This window comes from Somniosus microcephalus, chromosome 3 (assembly GCF_052327205.1).
Source record: "Somniosus microcephalus isolate GS21.2 chromosome 3, FLI_Smic_1.0, whole genome shotgun sequence".
NCBI classification, from domain to species: domain Eukaryota; kingdom Metazoa; phylum Chordata; class Chondrichthyes; order Squaliformes; family Somniosidae; genus Somniosus; species Somniosus microcephalus.
In genome coordinates, this window is record NC_140989.1 from 76742953 (window position 1) to 76766308 (window position 23356).

At 40.5% G+C, this 23356-nt stretch overlaps 1 protein-coding gene and 1 long non-coding RNA gene across 6 annotated transcripts in view; one reads left to right on the forward strand and one right to left on the reverse strand.

Moving 5' to 3' along the window:
- The window catches only part of LOC147121152 (uncharacterized), a 38318-nt gene extending 21254 nt beyond the window's left edge, over window positions 1-17064 (forward strand). The window contains exon 4 of the long non-coding RNA XR_015077368.1: window positions 16196-17064. This is a non-coding gene — a long non-coding RNA (uncharacterized LOC147121152). The remainder of the gene's footprint in view (window positions 1-16195) is intronic.
- Window positions 1-23356, reverse strand: part of prox1a (prospero homeobox 1a) — a 203161-nt gene that overhangs the window by 86245 nt on the left and 93560 nt on the right. The gene's annotated exons all lie outside the window — the stretch shown is intronic.

The following is a 23356-nucleotide window of genomic DNA, read 5'->3' on the forward strand; positions in this document are numbered from 1 at the left end:
GTCCTAAGGTATTAAGTGCAGCTCTATTTTATGCAATTGTAAACCACCATAACAGGGATAAATTGAAAACGGATTAAAACTACCACGACCAAGCTTTATTTATTCAAAAGGTTACATTTCCAAAGAAAATGACAGGATTATATTGGCATTCTACAAAACTGGGATTTTCATTTCTTTATACATGATTATGTACCTTCAAAGGCAATCCTATTGTAACATCTTTAAATAAAACTTGTGTCAAATCTTTGCTGCACAAATCCACGCTCCAACACAACATTTAATACAAAACCTACTGCCTAGCCATCCGGAGATATCATGTCATGATGGAGGATATGAAGCTCAATTTCAGATTGTAACCATCACCCCTAATAAATGTATCTACCATTGAAGATGTGGGCTCCATCAGCGCCAAACCAAGGCAAGCTACCCCTGCAAGTTATTAAAAAAAAACTTTACTCAGACCTCCAGATGAAACTATGCCATGGAGTTTGAACTGTAAGTAATGATTCACTCTAGGTGAATCCCACAAAGCAATTGAGCCAAGCACATGAGTTAGGCAATAATGAACAAAATAGGCACACAGAAAGTACAATGAATCAGTGGCTCCTCAAATTTTTACTAATACATGTGGAAATGCAGTTAGTCGGTTATGGGGCTAAGCCTAATTTCAGAGTATTAATCCCTCTATTTTCTTCATAGCATGTCCCAAAAAGAATATTACTGAAGTCAAGAGGGTCAGCTGATGATCTGAATTCCAGACTTCCAAGCATTTACCAATGTTCACTTTCAGGGCATGCTCAAGAGTGCCTGGAGACAACGGGCGTGATCTTGCCAGCCCTGGGGAGGTGGGACTGCCGGGAAAATGGCAGAATCTGGGGGCAGGTGCCCATCCAGCCCCCAACCCGCCTCCGTGCCATCTTCCCAGGAGGCGGGTAGCCGGCCCGCACTGGGTCCAGTCTCCTGGAGGCGGGGAGGGGGTTACAGCCACTTAACTGCCTGTTAACAGGTAGTTAACAGGCAGATAAGAGGATTATCCTCATTTTACCTACACAAGTGCGGGCTTCCTGAAGGCTGCGAACCCCACCAGGGTCAGCAAGGCGGGGGTCGGAGGGGTGCAAAAGTGCGCTGTGTAGGTAAGTGATGGGTGCAAGTGTGGAGAGGTAAGTATGTGAGGTGATTGGAACGTGATAGAAAATGTTTACTTACCTTTGTTTCTTCCTACAGGCTTCAAACGTTGGGGATGCGGAGAGTCTCGCATCTCACCGGCAGAGATGACAGATGCCTGCTGCATTCTCCAATGCAACAACCATCTAATTTCTGCTAAAGAAAGAGGTTTGATGAGTCTTGAATACAAGGACTCATCAAACTACAGAGAATGTCAGGGTTTGACAGCTTCACAGAGCTGTCAAACGATGACAATTCATTTGTCAAAAATTTTTGACAGATGAAACGTCATACGCTGACGTTCTCTGCAACCGGCTTCACCTTAATTGGCCTGCTAAGCCCCCAATCAAGGGAAAATAGCGTGGGTTGGCCAGAAGTCGATGGAGGCGGAACTAAAACCCGACAAGTGGGTGTCCCGCCTCCAAAAGCTCCCCATTGGCAAAATCCGGCCCAACGTCTCCTATGATTTTCCATTCCTGTGTTGGGAGCCTGGTTAGGTCCTCATCACAGTAATATGGCAGAGATCAGGAACTCAGAGGTTGGAAATCAACTTGTGTCTCATCACATACGTGACACGTGCAGTATCACTGTACAGAAATATATTTTTTTGAATTTTAAGACACATTCTCTTACTGTAAGATGTGTGACTGAGTTAACCACCCAGCTACATTGTCCTTGTTGCCCTCCCATTCGCCATGAAAATCAACTAGTTTAAAACTCTGTTGCACATATCCTGCCTCACACTTAACCCCGCTCACTTTTGTCACCCTGTCCTTGCTGACCTATATTAGCTCGCCATCCCCCAATGAATTAAATTTAAAGTTCTTGTACTTGTCTTTAAATCCCTCACTATATCTGCAATCACCTCTAGCCCTATATCTCCTGAAAACTCTGCTTCTCTGACTTTGGTCTTTTGTGTATTTCCCTCCCTTTAACCCCTCCCCCGCCATTCCTGGCAGGGCCGTTAGCCACCTGTGTTCTACTCTCTGGAATTCCCCCTCAAACTCTCCACCCCTTTCTCCTCCCTTGAAAACCTTCTCAAAACCCATCTCTTGAACTAGGATTTTTTTCAGCCCCCCTAATCTCTTTCTTCCTGGCCTGCCATTTGTTTTCCCGCTATGAAACGCCTAGTAATTTCTTTACATTAAAGGTGCTAAATATATAGTAACAACTGTTGCTCAACCATGAACAACTGGATATAAAGAGAGCACATCAGCCAATAAGTCCAAAAAATCAATTAAATACCTTTACCTAAAATAAGTAAAGAGCCACATTCATTTGTAATTCTGTATTTTTGTGATGTGGGACACTGTTGTTCGATTTGCCCAGAAATAAGTTTGGAATTTTAAATTTAAAAACACCAAATTATATCTGGTGTCAATGTCTGCTGTATGCGGAGTATGGTCATCCAGCAAGTTCTTTCAAGAGATTCAAGTGCAAATTTGGACCAAGGAAGACAACCTAACTTTCAGTAGCAGTTGTTAAGGATCATAAAGGGAGTGGTGGGAGGGGAAGAAATCAATCTTCAACAGGTTAATAGGATTACATTTAACAGTATTAAAGCGTTTTGGGAAAACTTCTGCCATGGCTAAAACTGTGAAATCTGAAAATATTTTACCATCTGATCATAGCCAGAGTATTTCCAGCAATGGGTTCTCTTCACACCGCTGCACCATTACCTCTGGAGTCCCCCAAGGATGTATCCCTGGACCACTTGTTTTTTTCACCTACATGCTGCCACTTGGCGACATCATCTGCAGACTTGGACTCAGCTTCCACATTTATGCTGACGACACCCAGCTCTATGTTTCCACTATTTCTCGTGACCCCCTCCACTGCCTCTGTGTTGTCAGACTACTTGTTCGGCACCTTGTCTTGGATGAGCTGCAATTTTCTCAGTTAAACATTAAGAAGACCAAAGCCATCATCTTCAGCCTCTGCCACAAACACCATATCATTGCCACCAATTCGATCTGCCTCCACAGCCACCATCTCGGCTGAACCAGACTGTTCATAACCATGGCATCCTATCTGACCCCAAGCTGAGTTTCCAACCTCATATCCTCTCCATCACAAAGACCACCTACTTCCACCTCTAACATCAGCTGCATCAAAATAGCAGCTGATGAAACCCTCATCCATGCTTTTGTCACCTCTAGACTCGACTATTCCGACACTCTTCTAGCTGGCCTCCCATCCTTCATCCTCTTATCTTCAGCTCATCTAAAACTCTGCTGCCTGTCTCCTATCGAGTATGAAGATCTTCTCACCCATCATTCCTTTCCTCGCTGACCTACATTCTCTCCTGGTCCCACAATGCCTCAATTTAATATTCTCATTCTTTTGTTTAAATCCTTTCATGGCCTCATCCCTCCCCATCTCCCTAACCGTATCCAGCCCTACAACCCCCCTCAGACTCTCCATTCCTCTGAATTTGGCTATTTATACGTCCCCCCTGTCACTATGTCCCACGACTAGTGGCTGTGATTTCAGCCACCTAGGCTCCATGCCCTGGAATTCACTTCATAAAGTCCTCCGGCTCTTCACCTCTCTCTCTCCTCCTTTAAGACCCTCCTAAAAACTGACCTCTTCAACCAAACTTTTGGGTTATCCCCCCTTAATATCGCCTTCCAACTCAACAAGGTTTTTAAATATTCTCAAGTAAATATTTAGTTATGTAAGTTTGTAATTAATAATTGAAAACTTGGAAAAAGAATAGTGTATACTGACATTTTAATAATCGCCATTCTCCCCAATTCAAAATAATTGGACTGGTGATCTTTGTCCTAATTTTGATGCCAAAGTGGGACTACTGGTCAACACATTATTGCAGATGTCAAAGAAAGTCTATGAGGACCCAGGAAAAGGAACATTGCAACTGAGATTTACATCTTATGGACTATAGCCTACATATGCTGCTTTCTGTTTTCTTCTTTGACAGAAAGAACTAATAGAGACAGTCAGTCTCTACTGGCAAAATGTTTTAGGGGTAAAAATTGGGTAGCGCCCCTTAATTTTAGTGCCCCGAAAAAGTTAGCGCCCCCAAGGCCAATTTTCCCAGGTAAAGCCCAGAGAAGGAGGAGGGGCGCTACTGGAAGCGCCTCGTGTCCCTCTTGGGGCGCTGCGAGCCAAAACAGCGCCTCACGGAGAGCAGCCGGCACCCCGTGGGGGAGCTTCACGGGGGTCGGGGACAGCAACGGGGGCAGGTGCTGGCAGGCGGCCAGCAACAAAAATGGCCACCCACCACCTCCCCTGCCGCAGGTAGGCCCCCCCAGACCTCGTCGGACATAGCGTCCGGCAGTAAGTCGGGGGGTGCCACCCAATGTTACAGCCAGGACGCGAGTGGGGCGCTGCGCACAGCAATGACGTCATTGCCAGCGGTGGCGCGCCACACCAACGGTTAGCGCCGCCAACCTCCCGCTGAATTTCGCATTAGTGGTGCCGTGCCCAGGCGCGAGTTCATTTGCACCCCGTTACACCCTCTTAGGGCGCTAATGGGAGGCGCAAATCAACCGAATTTAGCCCCCTTAGACTTTAATTTATTGGCAGCTTGATTTTCCCAGTAAAACAAATGACAGTATTTTAATTTAAGAATATAAATGGGTTTGGTAAAAAAGAAAAACAAGAGGCAAATACCACTTATGAAAAATTACTCCCTTTAGTCTTAAGCCATGTTTCCTACAACTGATACATACAATCTCAAAGCAAAAATTGCTTACAAAAACAGACCAACATGTAAACATTAATTTCACAGAATCAATGACCTATGTGAGATACAACTCTGTTCCAAGATAAGCTGGCTCTAGTGTCACTTTGTCAAACAGATTTCAGGTTTCTCAGTTAGATAAAGATGGTTTCAAAATGGGCTGACGTGTTGCAACCAAGGTTCAAATGTTATTTGGCCTTGAAGCAGCCACCAGTCTTCGAGCACAAAGCAAGATAAACACACTTAAAAATGATAAGATAGCTTGTGTATTGATCTCTTTCTAGCACTTTTAAAACAAATTGTGATTCATATGCTTTTAAGTCAATCACTCAATAGACAAGTTAAAGGAATGGTGAGCCTTATGGACAAGTTTAATTTACAACACTGACAAACAGAAGAAAATAGACTAATAAAATGCTGTCTGTATAATAAATTACAATTGCATCTTGTATTATGTCTTATCTCCTCTCCCTGCACATTATATTAACATTTTTTCCTCCCAACAATGGTTCACTCAGGAAAGGTAGATTATTTCCTTTTAGGTTTCATCTTATTCTTCAAATGAAATCAGGCCCCAAGCCATAGATTAAGTAAGCTACACAGCTACTGCATCAAAGAGTTACATCAGTTTTAAGAGACATTGGTAGCTGAAATCCATGTGATTTCTCCTTCCTGAAAACATCTTATTAAAGAAACCCCTCTCTGCCCTATTACCAATGTGATCTTCCAGCAGAATAGTAAAAGGTTATGCTCCATTTCATTCTACGTATAAGGGAATGCTTCCTTGTAATCTTTATGTAGGCAAGCTGTTGCCAAATATGTTAGCACTAACAAGGTTAACTACAATTAACAATAGTGAGGGAAACAAGTTTGTGAAATGTGAATCTCAATAAGCCAATTTTGGATAACAGGTGATCAATACCATTAGTTCTGTGATGCTTTACTTATACCAGAAAGTGAGGAAACACACCCCTTAGGATATTAAAAGGTGAGAAAATTACAAATGAGTTGGTCATAATTTTCCAAAGCTCTCTAGATTCAGGAATTGTGGTTATGCTTTGGAAAATTGTAAATGTCACTCCATTATTTAAGAAGATAGGAAGGGGAAAACAAGGTAACTACCTCTTAATGTCTCTTCACTTCTCTTTTGTTCTCTCCCAGCCTGGCCTTTTAATCTATTTCATTTCCTGTGCTTTTTCAGTCTTGACAAAGGGTTTGACCGAAAATGTTGACTATTTTCTCTCCAGCATTTTCTGTTATTTTGGATTTCCAGCATCTGCAGTATTTTGCTATCGTAACTATAGACTTGTTAGTTTAACATCACTTGTGAGGAAGTTGCTGAAATGCATCATCAGGGACAGAGTGACTGAGCACTTGAACAAGTATCTGCTGACCAAAGGAAGTCAGCATGGATTTGTGAAGGATAGGTCATGTCTGACTAATCTAGTTGAATTTTTTGAGATCGTCACTGGCATGAATCTATGCACGGCGTCTATATGGACTTCGAGAAGGCATTTGATAAAGTTCCACACAAAAGATTATTTGCAAAAATTAATGTGCATGGAATTAGAGGTAACTTTGTGACATGGGTTGGAGGCAAGAGATAGAAAGTGAGGAAAAAGGGAACATTCTCTGATTGGTGGGATGTGACAAGTGGTGTTCCCCAGGATCTGTACTTGGGCCTCCGCTATTAACCATATAGATTAATAACTTGAAAGAAGATGTAGAGAGTTGTATATCTAAGTTTGCATCTGATGCCAAGTTAGGAAGCATAGTAAGTTGTGTAGATGGGAACTGGAAGTTACAAAGGGACATAGACAGATTAACTAGGTAAAACTATGGCAGTTAGAGTTCAATGTGGGGAAGTAGGAGTTCATCCACTTGGGATTGGAGAAAGACAAATTGGAATATGTTCTTAATGAGAGACTAGGAGCAGCATGAGAGTAAAGGGATTTAGGTCTCCAGCTACACAAATCACAAAGCTAGTGGACTGGTACAAAAGCAATGAAAAAGGCAAATGGAATGTTGTTTGCAATACAAAAATGAAGTGATGCTTCCTTGGTCAGACCCCATCTGGTGTACTGCATTTAATTTCGGGCATCACGTCTCAGGAAAGATATATTGGCTTTGGAGGGGATACAGTGCAGATTTACCAAAATGATACCCGGGCTTAAACATTAAATTAAGAGAACAGGTTGCATAAACTTGGCTTGTATTCCCTTGAGTTTAGAAGGTTGAGAGATGATCTAATTGAGGTGTTTAAAATAGTAAAGGGACCTGATAGGGTAGACACAGAGAAACTTTTTCCTCTGGTGGGGGAATCCATAACAAAAGGGGCATAATCTTAAAATTAGAGCTGGGCCATTCAGGAGTGAAATCAGTAAGCACTTTTTCACACAAAGGATATTAGAAATCTGGAACTCTCTTTCCCAAAAAGATGTGGCTGCTGGGTCAATTGAAACTTTCAACATTGAGATTGATAGACTTTTGAGGTACAGATCAGCCATGTTCTACCAGAATGGTGGAACAGGCTTGAGTGGCTGAGTGGCCTAGTCCTGTTCCTATGACTCTTCATCAAGATCCTGGCAGTTGAAGAGTGGTAAGTTCCATACATGGCAAGTGCAGAACATCTTAATTTGACGATTGAGGGTTACTGTACATAAAGAGTAAACAATTTATTTTGCTCCATTTGGTATTCTCTGCATATGATTTGGATCTCTCTTCAAGTATTACCACTCAAGGAGGATTGATCATAGTCTCCAAGCATCATGAAGACACCTTTGCAAAACTGCCTGTTCTTAGCAGGCAAATATTGCAGTGAAGGTTATTCAAATTTCTGTCTTGCAGGTGTCTTGAAAGATCACCTATTTGAAGTCAACAATACTTTTCGTAGTGAAATAGGTTCTGGCCCGGTCAGGGTCAATTTCTTACTGCAAACTAGTGAGCTATTACCTTAACAGCAGGCATTCTTAAATCCTATTCCCATACAACACAAACAAAGCAGTCAACCTCCTGACACTTTGACTTGGTCTACAAATGTGTCAGCTCTGGCTCACTTGGCAGCACTCTTGCCTCTGAGTCAGAAGGTTGTGGGTTCAAGTCTCCCATCAGAGACTTCAGCACAAAAGTTTAGGCTGACACTCCAGTGCAGTACTGAGGGAGTGCTGCATTGTCAGAGGTGCCATCTTTCAGATGAGATATTACACCGAGGCCCCGTCTGCTCTCTCAGGTGGATGTAAAAGATCCTATGGCACTATTTCAAAGAGCAGGGGGAGTTATCCCTGGTGTCCTGGCTAATATTTATCCCTCAATCATCATCACTAAAACAGATTATCTGGTCATGATCACATTGCTGTTTGTGGGAGCTTGCTGTGAGCAAATTGGCTGCCGCATTTCCTACATTACAACAGTGACAACACTTAAAAGTACTTCATTGGCTGTAAAGCACTTTGGGTTATCTTGAGGTCGTGAAAGGTGCTATATAAATGCAAGTCTTTATTTTTTACACAACAAAATATAGTCCTTCTGTTTTGCCACATAGTGGAGCCCGTGTGGGCAGATTTGTGTGGACAGGATAGGAAGGTGAGGCTGAATGTAATCTGATCATGGAAGCAACATAGGCAAGATCTAAGTGGATGAACTAAATGAGATAGTTAAGTCAGTGACAAATGAATATATTAGTGGCTCGTGGTTGATAAGTGTAATTTGATACAAGTTAGAGGGTGGGCTGTTTACATGAACATGCATGGAATCAAATTCAGGCCCAAGGCTATGGAAAGAAACATTCCTTCATGAAGAAACATTCCTTCATAAAGAAAGATAACAATGACATAACAATAAAATACCGATGAGCAACCTGCCGAGAGTCGTCTTGCACAATGAAATGGAAAGCCTATTATGGCTACCAGATGAGTCTTACTGCCACAGAATAGGATCGGAGTCCCTTTTCACTGGATTTATTGAACGAAACTTGACCAAGAGTGAAGTACAGCCAGTTTGCTTGGACTCCAATGTTAAGCATAAGCTTTGGCTCAATGGTACCACTTTCACCTCAGAACCAGAAGGTTATAAGGTCAAGCCCACTCCAGGATATAATTCAGGCTGGCTGGTGAAATACTGAAGAATGCCTCATTGTCAGAGATGCTGTCTTTTGGGTGAGATATTATACTGAAGTCTCATCTGCCTGCACAGGTGGATGTAAAAGTCCCATGGCACTATCCAAAGAAGAGCAGGGGATATCTTCTAGTGTCCTGGCCAACACTTATCCCTCAACCAACACCACCGTAGAAACATAGAAGATAGGAGCAAGAGTAGGCCATTCGGCCCCTCGAGCCTGCTCCGCCATTCAATGTGATCATGGCTGATCATCCAAATTCAGTACCCGGTCTCTGCTTTCTCCCCATACCCCTTGATCCCTTTAGCCTTAAGAAATATATCCAACTTCTTCTTGAATATATTTAATTAATTGGCCTCTACTGCCTTCTGTGGTAAAGAATTCCACAGGTTCACCACTCTCTGGGTGAAGAAATTCCTCCTCATTTCTGTCCTAAATGGCATACCCTTTATCCTTAGACTGTGACCCCTGGTTCTGGACTCCCCGACCATCAGGAACATCCTTCCTGCATCGAGTCTGTCCAGTCCTGTCAGAATTTTATAAGTTTCAATGAGATCCCCTCTCATTCTTCTAAACTCTAGCGAGTACAAGCCCAATCGACCCAATCTCTCCTCATAAGTCATTCCTGCCATCAGCCTGGTGAATCTTCACTGAACTCCTTCCATGGCAAGAACATCCTTCCTCAGATAAGGCGACCAAACTGCACACAATACTCAAGATATGGTCTCACCAAGGCCCTGTACAACTGCAGCAAGACATCCTTGTTCCTGTACTCAAAGCCTCTCGCTATGAAGGCCAACATACCATTTGCCTTCTTAACCGCCTGCTGCACCTGCATGCTTACCTTCAGTGGCTGGTGCACAAGGACACCCAGGTCTCGTTGCACTTCCCCTTCGCCCAATCTACTGCCATTCAGATAATAATCTGCCTTCCTGTTTTTGCCACCAAAGTGGATAACCTCACATTTATCCACGTTATATTGCATCTGCCATGCTTCTACCCAATCACCCAACCTGTCCAAATCATCCTGGAGTTTCTCGGCATCCTCCTCACAGCACACACGCCCACCCAGCTTTGTGTCGTCTGCAAATCTGGAGATATTACATCCAATTCCCTCGTCTAGATCATTAATATATATTGTGAATAGCTGGGGTCCAAGGACCGATCCCTGCGGTACCAAACTAGTCACTGCCTGCCACTCAGAAAAAGACCCGTTTATTCCAACTCTTTGCTTTCTGTCTGCCAACCAGTTTTCTATCCAAGTCAATACCTTGCCCCCAATCCCATGTGCCTTAACTTTACATGCTAATCTCTTATGCGGGACCTAATCGAAAGCCTTCTGAAAGTCCAAATATAGCACATCCACTGGTTCTCCCTTATCTATTTTACCAGTTACATCCTCAAAAAATTCCAGTAGATTAGTCAAGCACGATTTACCTTTTGTAAATCCATGCTGACTTTGTCCGATCCTGTCACTGTTTTCCAAGTGCTCAGCTATTACATCATTTATAATGGACTCTAGCATTTTCCCCACTACTGATGTCAGGCTTGCTGGTCTGTAATTCCCCGTTTTCTCCCTACCACTTTTTTTGAATAGTGGGGTAACATTAGCTACCCTCCAATCCATGGGTACTGTTCCAGATTCCATCGAATGTTGGAAGATGATCAGCAATGCATCTACTATTTCTAGGGCCACTTCCTCAAGTACCCTAGGATGCAGATTATCAGGCCCTGGGGAATTATCGGCCTTCAGTTCCATCAATTTCCTTAACACCATTTCCTTACAAATATTGATTTCTTTCAGTTCCTCCCCTTCATCAGACCCTATGTTCCCCGGCATCTCTGGGAGGTTATTTGTGTCCTCCTTTGTGAAGACAGAACCAAAATATGTATTTAATTGGTCTGCCATTTCTTTGTTACCCATTATAAATTCCCGATTCTGACTGCAAGGGACCTACGTTTGACTTCACCAATCTTTTTCTCTTCACATATCTATAAAAGCTTTTACAGTCAGTTTTTATGTTCCCTGATAGCTTACTCTCATATTCTATTTTCCCCTTCTTAATTAATCCCTTTGTCCTCTTTTGTTGAATCCTAAACTGCTCCCAATCCTCAGGTTTACTGCTTTTTCTGGCCAATTTATATGTCCGCTCTTTGGATCTTATGCTATCCCTAATTTCCCTTGTTAGCCACGGTTGAGTCACCTTTTTTGTTTTATTTTTCTGCCATACTGGGATGAACAATTTCTGTAGTTCATCCATGCAGTCTTTGCCTATCCACAGTCAACCCTTTGAGTGACATTCCCCAATCAATCCTACCCAACTCGCGCCTCAGACCATCATAGTTTCCTTTATTTAAATTCAGGACCCTAGTCTCCGAGTCAACTACTTCATTCTCCATCTTAATGAAGAATTCTATCATATTATGATAGCTCCAACCCAAGGGGCCTCGTACAACAGGATTGCTGATTAATTCTTTCTCATTACATAATACCCAGTCTAAGATGGCCTGATCTCTGGTTGGTTCCTCGACATAATCGTCCAGGAAACCATCCCGTAAACACTCCAAGAATTCCTCCTCCACAGTATTGTTACTAATTTGGTTAGCCCAATGTATATGTAGATTAAAGTCACCCATGATGACTGCTGTGCCCTTATTGCACGCTTCTCTAATTTCCATTTTAATGCCATCCCCAACCTCCGCATTACTGTTTGGAGGTCTATATACCACTCCCACTAAAGTTTTCTGCCCCTTGGTATTTCTCAGTTCTACCCATACAGATTCCACATCATCAGAGCTAATATCCTTCCTTACAATTGTGTTAATCCCTTCTTTAACCAGCAATGCTACCCCACCTCCCTTTCCGTTTTGCCTAAATTTCCTGAATATTGAATACCCCTGGATGTTGAATTCCCAGCCTTGGCCACCCTAGAGCCATGTTTCCGTAATCCCAATCAAATCATATTCGTTTACCTCTATTTGTGCAGCTAATTCATCCACCTTATTCCGAATGCTCCTTGCATTAAGACACAAAGTCTTCAGGCTTGTTTTGTTTAACACTCTTAGACCTATTAGAATTATTATTTACTGTGGCCATGTTTGATTTAAACCGTTGATTTCTCTGACTGCCACTTTTGTTTTTCTCTTTCCTATCTTTTGCTTTTATCCTCGTTTCCCTTTCCTCTGTCCCCCTGTTCAGGTTCCCAAGATTAACTGTTCATTTTTATCATTGCTGTTTGTGGGACCTTTGCTGTGTGCAAACTGATTGCTGCTTTTGCCTAAAAGACAAGTGACTACACTTCAAAAGTAATTAATTGGCTGTTCAGCGCTTTGGGATGTCCTGAGGATGTGAAAGGCACTATATAAATGCAAGTTATTTATTTATTTCTAAATGTCTTCCACTGAGGATGTGGACATCCTCATCTCCATAACAACTTGGTAAGAGAGGGTCTTGACTGGCAACTCAATGATTAGCATACAAGTCTAATCTCCCCCAACCTTACCAATTTCTTGTGAACGTCAGAGAAGAATCAATCTACTGCATTGAAAAAAAAGTGTAAGATGGATTCTGTTAAAAATGAACAGGAACCAACTCCATTGAGGGTGATGGATCTGGCTGGGTGCACCAGCATCTGTAGAAGGAATAATTTAGTCTATTATATGGAACAGCTTATCAATTTATCTAACCTGAAAGGCAAGAATAGTTGTGTCCAAAAGAAATGTACTGGAACATCAGGTGCTAAAAGTGTAATTTTTTGCTTATATTTTTAGGTAGTTACACTGATTCAGCTCCAAGGTGTCCATACTGTTACATTAAAGGTGGAGTAGAAGTGGTGTTACACCACTTTGTGTAGTTGGGAGTTCCCAGCAGCCTTAATGCAGTTGCTTTGTGACCAGAGAGGAAATGGCTCCTTTAAACTTCCTGTGCCAAGGGAAGCCATTTCCTTCCTGTTGCACAGATGCAATTCCACCATTGCAATGTGAAAGGACATTAAAAAGTAGCTAATGAAGATTAACTTGGCAGTATGAAACTACGCACCACTCTGCCAAACAGATTTTCTTTGGCCATGCTACACAGAATTGCATTATTGTATTAGTATGAACTGCACAAATAAACATGCCATTCTGCAACAAATTCTGCACACCGAAAAGGGTTTTCAAGCATTTCCTTCATCTTCATTACCTTCCATTTAATTTCATAATGTGTTTAATCAGTTAAGTATTTAGAGTACCAAAAGATTTTCCTATTATTTTCAATGGGAATCTAGGCTGCCTAATTCAATATATAAATATATGAAGAACCCATTTATTTGCATGGGATTTTCAGCTTTTAGATGGAGACCTGCCCACTCAATTATGTATTTTCCTTACAATTCTGTCTCTTGGTCTAACCAGCACAAACTAAAACCCCTACTGATACAGACAGGGCCGTAGATAGTAAGCAATAATGCCAAAAGATTATTAAAGTCAACGGAGCTTCAAAACAACTTGTTTGAAATGTTTGTACTAAAGGATCACCATGTGGGACTGCTTAATTGCATAATCTGCTTAATAGCATTGGTATCTCTGGAGCTGCTGATATGCAATTATGTAGGTAGGTTCAGGAGATGGAAATCCCATGAGGTTTTGATTAAAATTATGTTATGAAAACAAGGTATATGCAACAGTTGACTGAAATGTCATTTGGTTCTCAATTGATTTCTTATATTATAGGGGAGGAATTCTTTTTAAGCCATTTTTTGGTATTTCTATCTCCCCCTCTCTGCTCCTTCTAATTTTTTTTAAGATTATCAATACATAAGGTACCTAAGTTGATATTATTTGCATACTATAGCTTTCATTTTGACTCTCTATTGAGGTGATTTAAAAACCTAACAATTAATCTAGTTCATTAGTGACCTCCAAAACATCATTCCTTTTGGACAATCCAGTCTCCCCGAAATAGTACCATTATTGATCGGAATCTTCCATTCAAAACCTTTCTATTAGATATTTGCTGCTCTTAGAAATTATCCACATGGCCCAATTTCCTAATTTGCGCAAATGTCCTGCTATTTAATAGATAATTTTTGTAAAACAGGTTTCTTAATCCGATCGGAAGAATCCTGTTACGTTTGTGTTGTGTTTCTCCTGATCCAGTTGCATCTGTGGAGTTCCACTCAACTATTTTGCATCATTTTGGAAGTCTGAGAAATCAATGACTGCCTTTCAGAAAAAAACCCACTTGTATTATGTAAATCCAGTAAAGCACTCATATGATTCCCAGTATCAACATCTCTACAAAAATTATATGCTATTTATTTGAATGCCATTAGTTGTGCATTTTCTTTAAGAAAGTGGTGTTTTTATGCATGTACATTTTACTAATAGTTTCTTTAATGAGTCTCTATGATAGTAGATCCACTAAAAAAAAAAATCTTCAAATACTTTTCTGGCAGCAATGATTATTCAAAAGGAACTGGAACGGATTTCTTACATACAATCTTTTCCCACCCAGAAATTTCCATATGCTGCATGGGAAGTCAGCCATTTTTTGATGACCTCGATCTGGAAAGGGTTTTTCAGAAAATGCCGATCAATTGCTGTGTAACAAATAATTTTTCACAACATACGCAAGACAACTAAATAGGATCTTTCAATGCAGAAAATCTTCCATGGAAAATAAACAAAATACTGCCACTAGGAGGGGGTAATTGATTAATTGGTGCCACAACAGTAATCTCAGAGATAACGATCATTCAAATTACTAACATACGACTAAACCAGTAATATTATTTCTATTGGTTTTAGAGAAAACTCATATTACTACCATTTATTAATTATTTCAGTAATTTCTTAATAGATCACAGTTTGATTGATTAAAATAGATCAGATTTTATTAGGTCCACCAGGACAGAGAAAGTTCCCCATAGTGCCCAACTACATACTCATTCCTAAATACAGTAACTAAAACAGAAAAAAAAGCTTTTGGCACTCTTTGGTTGTTAGGGTGATGGGTAGATACATTTTGTCAATACCTTCATAATTTTGAAAACTTCAGTTAGTTAACCAAAAAGCCTCCTCTTTTCAAAGAAAAAATGCTCAGCTTCATTAACCTTTCCTCATAAATTATATTCCTGACACCCTTTATCTTTGTTGCCCAACATTGTACCAACCCCAGGGCAATATCAGCCTTTCTATGCTAAACAACCAGAACCGCACACATATTTGGCTCAGCCAGCTGCATTAATGAAAAATAAAATATATTAAGTAATTTTTTTTTTTTTAAAAAGGGAAAAATTCTCACACTGAATTACTGCCAGCATTTAAAATCAACCTTATGATGTCAGGCTTTACTTTTTTGAAAAGCCAGTCAAATAACTTTGAAGTCTACTCTCAAAAATAGTCTGTTGGAACTTCAGCTCTACAGAAAATGCACACAAGTGTGAACCAATTCCATTCTGGTTATCGTGTGTTTGGATAACTTGTGAAAAGAAATATAGAGCTCTATACTACAAGAAGTTGGAAGTCAATCCAAAAGAAAAGGCCCAGAGATCTAGTACTGAGCCAAAGTTTTGTTTATACAAAATGACTGTTAACAGCAATTAGACTTAGCTCAGAATCGGATGTGCTTGTATTTGTAAGCCAGTACTGAGCTGAACATTCACCTTACACCAAACATTTGGTAATTGAGTATTCTTCTTTCAATTAGATGCTCATAGAGCATGTCAAAGAAACACATCCAGGGAGGAAAGGGGAAGGGGATACTTCTCAAATATAGTACAAAAGGCATTTGGTGTAGACACATTTTGAAAGTATACATGAAACTGTAGAAATTGAACTTTTTATGGTACATTAACTCAAACAGACAGCAACATTTCTCCACATTACTTCATTTATGCATATTCTCTTAACTACTGTACCATCATGCACACATATTTCAATGTCCAAGGAATATTTCATGAGGGGAGAGACATTTCAATGTCACAGAAGCACATGTAACTTAGAACCCAACAAACTATGTCCAAACAGACATACACACACACACACACACACACACACACTTTACCGACCTCCATAACCACACAAATCTGTGCAGAACACTGGCAGTCACTGAATTCTGAACATTTCTCAGTCCTTCTTCAGAAAATGCAAGGTCTTATTTGATTACAGCGGAATGAAAGGGTTAAAAAGTCACCTTGTTTTTATTGTGTAGCTTTCTGCTTATACAGGCAAAAATCAGGACATCTGGAGCATGGAGTGAGAACAAGAAAAGGAGGTGCATGGATAAACCAATCACAGGCACTGACAAGGAGCACAGCACGGACAATGCAGTGGGGAGGCAGCTCAGAGCTGGGCGTTTTGTCTGGCGAGGGCCAGGCAGTGGTGACTAATGAAGCATTGGGGATGTGGGCCGTATGCCAGCGCTGGAAGAAGATGTGCATCAGCTTTGCAGATGTGTCAAAGCCCCCTAGAGCAAAATAATGACATAATCACCATCAGTGTCACAGACCAGACTGCACACAAGGTGACATGGGAGACAAAAAAATGAAAGTGAATCCTTCAGAGGCACTGAATACATACTGCAAGATTGATTCAGCCTCCCTCTTCTCTATTCTCTCCCCACTAGAGATACCAAAGATACTTATGTGCAAGAGAAACTAAGACCAAGCTTCATGTTCAAGTGTTAGACTGTGGACTAAACACAAACAAAAATTAAGAGAGCTTCTTTTAAGTGGCACTAATTACTTGCCAACAGGCTTTTCTGTGTGGTGGAGGTGTTCGTGTGACTACAGCTGTCTGGGCTTCAAGTGACTTTTGTCAGCTTTAAGTGAATGTCTGCTTGTGAAGGTGGAAGAATAATGGCAAATAACCAATGAGAAGAGATTGTAACAAAGCATTTGGCTCCAGTAGTGCCCCTTTCATTGCTTCTAATTAAAGATTCATAAGAACAGTTTCAATTTTTCATGAGTCTTTTTGCATTACCATATCGACAACATCTACTTCTAATTTCACTGAGTTTTATGCATATGATATATATATATATATATATATATAGTATGCATGTATGTATATGTGTGTATGTATGAATATATGAATAAAACCCAAGATGAAAAATACACCACTTGATTGATAACTTTGCCTTTATTCTATTTAGACTGCCTCAGGAAATCTAACACAACAAGTGTTTTTTTATTGACCAAAATGAAATATTGCATTCACCAGCTGTGGCTTCTTTATTACAGAGAGAACAATAAAGTTTCAGTAAACACATGGATTCACCACAAAAAAAGTATAGCAATAACTGCTGTATGCTAGGTAGACAATTGCTACAGATCATTTATTGGGATCTTGTGCCTAATGCAGGCAATATTCCAAAAGGAAATTCTATTTTCATCAATGAACAATACAAATATAAATATCGTACTTCATCCAAGAGATACCAGTAAAATCTAGATATGCGAAGACTAGAGAAAGTATCACACGTCTAAATCTTTTTAGAATTAACTTTTACTTCAGTAGCAATTTAGAAATATTTTTTAAAGTTTAATCAGGGAACACAATGGAGAAGTAATTTATATTTCTATAATTCATTGCAATTTGATATTACATACTAAAATACAGGCACTGGGAAAAAACAGAAAGGGCAATTCAAAGAAGGTCAATATACTGGTGAGATATCCATCCAGGTATTTTGGCCTCAAATTATAAGCAAGTTATTAAATCCTGAATTGTGTTGAAAAGACGTAATACAGTTCTGATCAAGTGATGCCACATTCCTTCAGGTTGAATGATCCAGTTCACTTTTATTACCTTGTAGATCTACATCATGCTAACTTTACAGTACTAATGCACTCACTGTACCCACCGCAGCAGTCAAAAAAGTAACACACACTTTCTCCAATTATTATAAAACCACTCTTTACAGACTTTGATACCATGCACAAATCCCCTAAAAATATAGTAGGGAGGTGACTTGTTCCCAGGCCTTTCACAATGCCATTATAGGCCAGAGTAACTCATTTATTCATTTGCTTTCCCTCTGCTCAGTGCCTCTTCCTGAATGCACAGATGAGTTCATACCCACTGTGAGCAAATCTTGGGTAAGTGGCACAGTATTTTACAGCATCGATACTCGTCCATTTTTATTAAAACAAATGATTCAATAAATGTTTTCTGTGCAATGCATTGCTGCAGTATATTTATGGTCGTGATGTCATTTGAGGCTTTGGTGATGTTCATAAGCTTGAGCCTTGATCTCGCACTTAAGGCATCAGAACCCCCATCATTGAATTACTTCCCATATGTGATCTCTAAAAGTAATTAGGTGGTGGATAATGTTGATAAGTAACTGCTAAAGACATTTAAAAATGTTTTGCACTTCAAAACATGTGGAACTATTAACAGTGTCCTTTTTGGGCATTTGAATAAATAGAAATGGTTACTGATTGTTTTAAATAATTAAACAAAGGACATTTCTAAAGTTATAGTTATACTCCCACTTTTGTGTCAATACAAAGTGGTTTTGGGTGTGCACCATTGCAAAAGTTGGCAATATAACTCAGATGTCAAATCCGAATCGGATACCCAGGCACACTGAAGGCAAGGAGTGTGGACACTTCCAAGAAGCCATTTCACACTGCTGGGAGCTTGTGCTGGCTGCAATTCAACTCTAGTCCAGCACAAAGCTACATTTTCAAAGTAGCCCAGGCAGGCCCACAAAGGCTTTGCACAATACACTTTAAAATAATAATTGAGAAGGACATAAGTATGACGACGACCAGGGTAATAAATTGGAGAAAAGCTGATTTTTGAGGGGCTGAGAATAGAACTTGGGAAAATAAAATGGACAACAATATTGGCAAACAATGATGTAGAACAGCAATGGGAAACATTTAAAACGATGTTCAACAGAGTCCAAGAAAAATATATTTCACTAAAAAACAAAAACAAGCTAAACACGAATGAGACACCATGGATGAATAAAGCCATAAGGGAAAAATTGAGGGTAAGGAAAGAGGTATGCATTAAGCACATGGACAGCAGGGGAGAGCATGAGAAGGGAAAATATGAAGAGATTAGGAAAGAAGTCAAAAAAAATTAGGAAGGAAAAGAGGAACTATGAAATTAAATTATCAAGGAACAGAAAACAAAATAATAAAATATTTTACAGGCACATCAATAAAAAAGGTCGGGATGCGAATAGGGCCACTAAGGGATGGACAGGATAATACCACAGGCAGTGATAGAGAGGTGGCAGAAATATTAAATAATTACTTTGCCTCAGTATTTACCAGGGAGATAGAACAGGTAGACATGACAGTAGATCATGAGATTAGTAATGAAATAACTGCACTTAAAATAAAAAGGAGATATATTAAATAAACTAATCAAACTCAGAGGAAAAAAACCCCTGTTGCGGGTGGATTACATCTGCGCATTTTAAAAGAATCTAGGGAAGAGATAGCAAAGACATTACTACACATATTTAATAATTCATTAGTAAAAGGTGTAGTGCCAGAGGACTGGCGGATAGCTAACATAATACCTATATTTAAGAAGGGAGATAGAACATGTCCAGGGAACTACAGACCAGTCAGCTTAACACCGGTGGTAGGAAAAATAATGGGATCCCTACTAAAGGAGAAAATAGAAGAACATCTACAAGCCAAAAATATAATAATGAATAGTCAGCATGGATTTCAAAAGGGAAAGTCTTGCTAGACTAAGCTCATTGAATTTTTTGAAGAGGTAACAGAAAGAACAGACAAGGGCAATGCAGTAGATGTACTTTATCTAGATTTTCAAAAGGCCTTTGATAAGCTACCACATAATAGACTAATGAAAAAGGTCAGAGAATGCGGAGCCAGGGGACAAGTAGCAGAATGGATAGCTCGCTGGTTTCAAGGCAGAAAGCTGAGATTAGGGGTAAAAGGTAGCTATTCACAGTGGCAGAAGGTGGGCAGTGGTGTTCCACAAGGATTAGTGCTGGGACCACTGCTGTTCACAATTTATATTAACGATTTAGACTTTGGAATCAAAAACACAATTTCTAAATTTACGGGTGACACCAAATTTGGGGGGGGGGGAGAAATAGTCAATACTGAGGAGGACTGAAACAAATTACAGGAGGACATTAATAAACTTGCAGAATGGGCATATAATTGGCAAATGAAATTCAACACAGATAAATGTGAGGTATTACATTTTGGTAGGAAGAATAGGGAGGTCACATTACTTGGAGGGTGCAAGTCTGGGTGGGGTAGAGGAGCAAGGGATCTCGGAGTACAAATACACAGATCACTAAAAGTAGCGACATAGGTTAACAAGGTCATAAAAAAGGCAAACCAGGCACTAGGGTATATTTCTAGAGCGATAGAATTGAAAAGTAGGGAAGTTATGCTAAACCTGTATCGAACTTTGGTTAGACCACATTTAGAGTACTGCGCCATATTATAAAAAGAATATAGAGGCACTGGAGAGGGTGCAGAGAAGATTTACAAGTATGATACCAGAAATGCGAGGGTATACATATCAGGAAAGGATGAACAGGCTGGGTCTCTTTTTGCTTGAAAAAAGGCTGAGGGGGGACCTAATTGAGGTAATTAAAATTATGAAAGGTTTTGATAGAGTAGATACAGAGATACAGTAGGAAGAACATAACTAGAGGCCATCAATATAAGATAGTCACCAAGAAATCAAATAGGGAATTCAGAAGAAACTTCTTTACCCAGAGAGTGGTGAGAATGTGGAACTCGCTACCACAGGGAGTGGTTGAAGCGAATAGTATAGATACATTTAAGGAGAGGCTAGATAAGCACATGAGGGAGAAAGGAATAGAGGGTTATGCTGATAGAGTTAGATGACGAAAGACGGGAGGAAGCGCGAGTGGAGCATAAATGCCGGCATGGACTGGTTCAGCTGAATGGCGGGTTTCTGTGCCGAATATCCCATGTAATCCCATGTAGAATGTTCTTAATATGAGGGGAGAAACAACAATAACAAATTGCATTTATATTGCACCTTTATCGTAGAACAATGTTCCAAGGTGCTTCACGGGTGCAAGGCAAAAATAGAAATATGATCTATATGTTTCTATAATTTATTACAATTTGATACTACATGTTAAAAGTGTGCATTTTGAAAATGGAAAGGGCAGTTATGAGCAGGGTCAAAATGTTTGTAACCTGAGGACACAAAAAGAGGGATACTGCATAGACAAGTTTTTATAGCATGAATCATTTTGAAAAGATGCAATACATTTCTGGTTAAGTGATATTTCTTCAAGTTGAATGTTTCAGATGTTGTTTTTGTAGTAGTAAAAGTAGTGGTAGTAGTAGTAGTAGTATCATAAGAACATAAGAAATAGGAGCAGGAGTAGGCCTTTTGGCCCTTCGAGCCTGCTCCGCCATTCAATAAGATCATGGTTGATCTTCTACCTCAGCTCCACTTTCCTGCACTATCCCGATATCCCTCGAGTCCCTTAATATTCAAAAATCTATCGATCTCTGTCATGAATATACTCAATGACTGAGCCTCCACAACCCTCTGGGGTAGAGAATTCCAAAGATTCGCCACCCTCTGAGTGAAGAAATTTCTCCTCATCTCAGTCCTAAATGGCCGAGTCCTTATTCTGAGACTGTGACCCATGGTTCTAGACTCCCCAGCCAGGGGAAACATCCTCCCTGCATCTACCCTGTCAAGCCCTGTAAGAATTTGGTATGTTTCAATGAGATCACCTCTCATTCTTCTAAACTGTAGAGAATATAGGCTTAGTCTACTCAATCTCTCTTCATAGGACAATCCCCCCATCCCAGGAACCAGTCTGGTGAACCTTCGTTGCACTCCCTCTATGGCAAGTATATCCTTCCTTAGGTAAGGAGACCAAAACTGTACACAACACTCCAGGTGTGGTCTCACCAGAGCCCTATATAATTGCAGCAAGAAGTCTTTACTCTTATACTCAAATCCTCTTGTAATAAAGGCCAACATACCATTTGCTTTCCTAATTGCTTGCTGTACCTGCATGTTAACTTTCAGTGATTCGTGTACAAGGACACCCACGTCCCTCTGAACACCAACATTTCCTAATCTCTCACCATTTAAAAAATATTCTGCTTTTCTATTTTTCCTACCAAAGTGGCTAACTTCACATTTCTCCACATTATATTCCATTTGCCATGTTCTTGCCCACTCACTTAGCCTGTCTATAATCCCCTTGAAGCCTCCTTGCATCCTCCTCACAACTTACATTCCCACCCAGCTTTATATCATCAGCAAATTTGGATATATTATATTTGGTCTCCTCATCCAAATCATTGATGTAGATTGTGAATAGCTGAGGCCCAAGCACTGATCCTTGCGGTACCCCACTAGTTACAGCCTGCCAACCCGAAAGTGACCAGTTTATTCCTAACTTCTGTTTTCTGTCTGTTAACCAATCCACAATCCATGCTAGTTTTCCCCCCCCCAATCCCATGAGCCCTAATTTTGTTTAATAATTTCTTGTGTGGCACCTTATCGAATGCCTTCTGAAAATCCAAATACACCACATCCACTGGTTCCCCTTATCTATTCTGCTAATTACAACCTCAAAAAACTCTAACAGATTTGTCAAACATGATTTCCCTTTCATAAATCTGTGTATACTCTGCCCAATCCTGTTATTATTTTCTAAGTGCCCTGTTACCACATCCTTAATAATAGATTCTAGCATTTTCCCTATTACTAATGTCAGGCTAACTGGTCTGTCGTTCCCAGTTTTCTCTCTCCCTCCTTTCTTAAATAGTGGGGTTACATTTGACACCTTCCAATCCATGGGAACCATTCTAGAATCTATGGAATTTTGGAAAATGACAACCAATGCATCCACTATCTCTATAGCCAACTCTTTCAAAACCCGAGAATGCAGTCCATCAGATCCAGGGGATTTATTGACTTTCAGTCCCATTAATTTCTCCAGTACTATTTTTTTACTAATACTAATTTCTTTCAGTTCCTCATTCTCGCTAGAGCCTTGGTTCTCCACTATGTCCGGGAAGTTTTTTGCGTCTTCTTCTGCGAAGACAGACACATAGGGCTCGATTTTCAGTGTGCCGTGGAGTCTGGATTGGAGGCGTGCGGGGGTCCCGACACCATCCCGCCCCCATGCCAGTTTCAAGGGAGATGGGTACCTGCCCTGCACTGGGAGCCGCCTCCCCGAGGCGGGAAGGGATTAGTGCCAATTAACTGCCTGTTAACGGGTAGTTAATAGGCAGTTTTAGCCTAATCCCTATTTTGAAGCTTGAACTGTGGGATTCCCGACGGCTCCAAACCACGCCAAATTGGAGGAGTCGGGCCGTCGGGTTGAAAGGCTTGGAGGGGTCGAGATGTTGGTGTTCAGGGGAGTGATG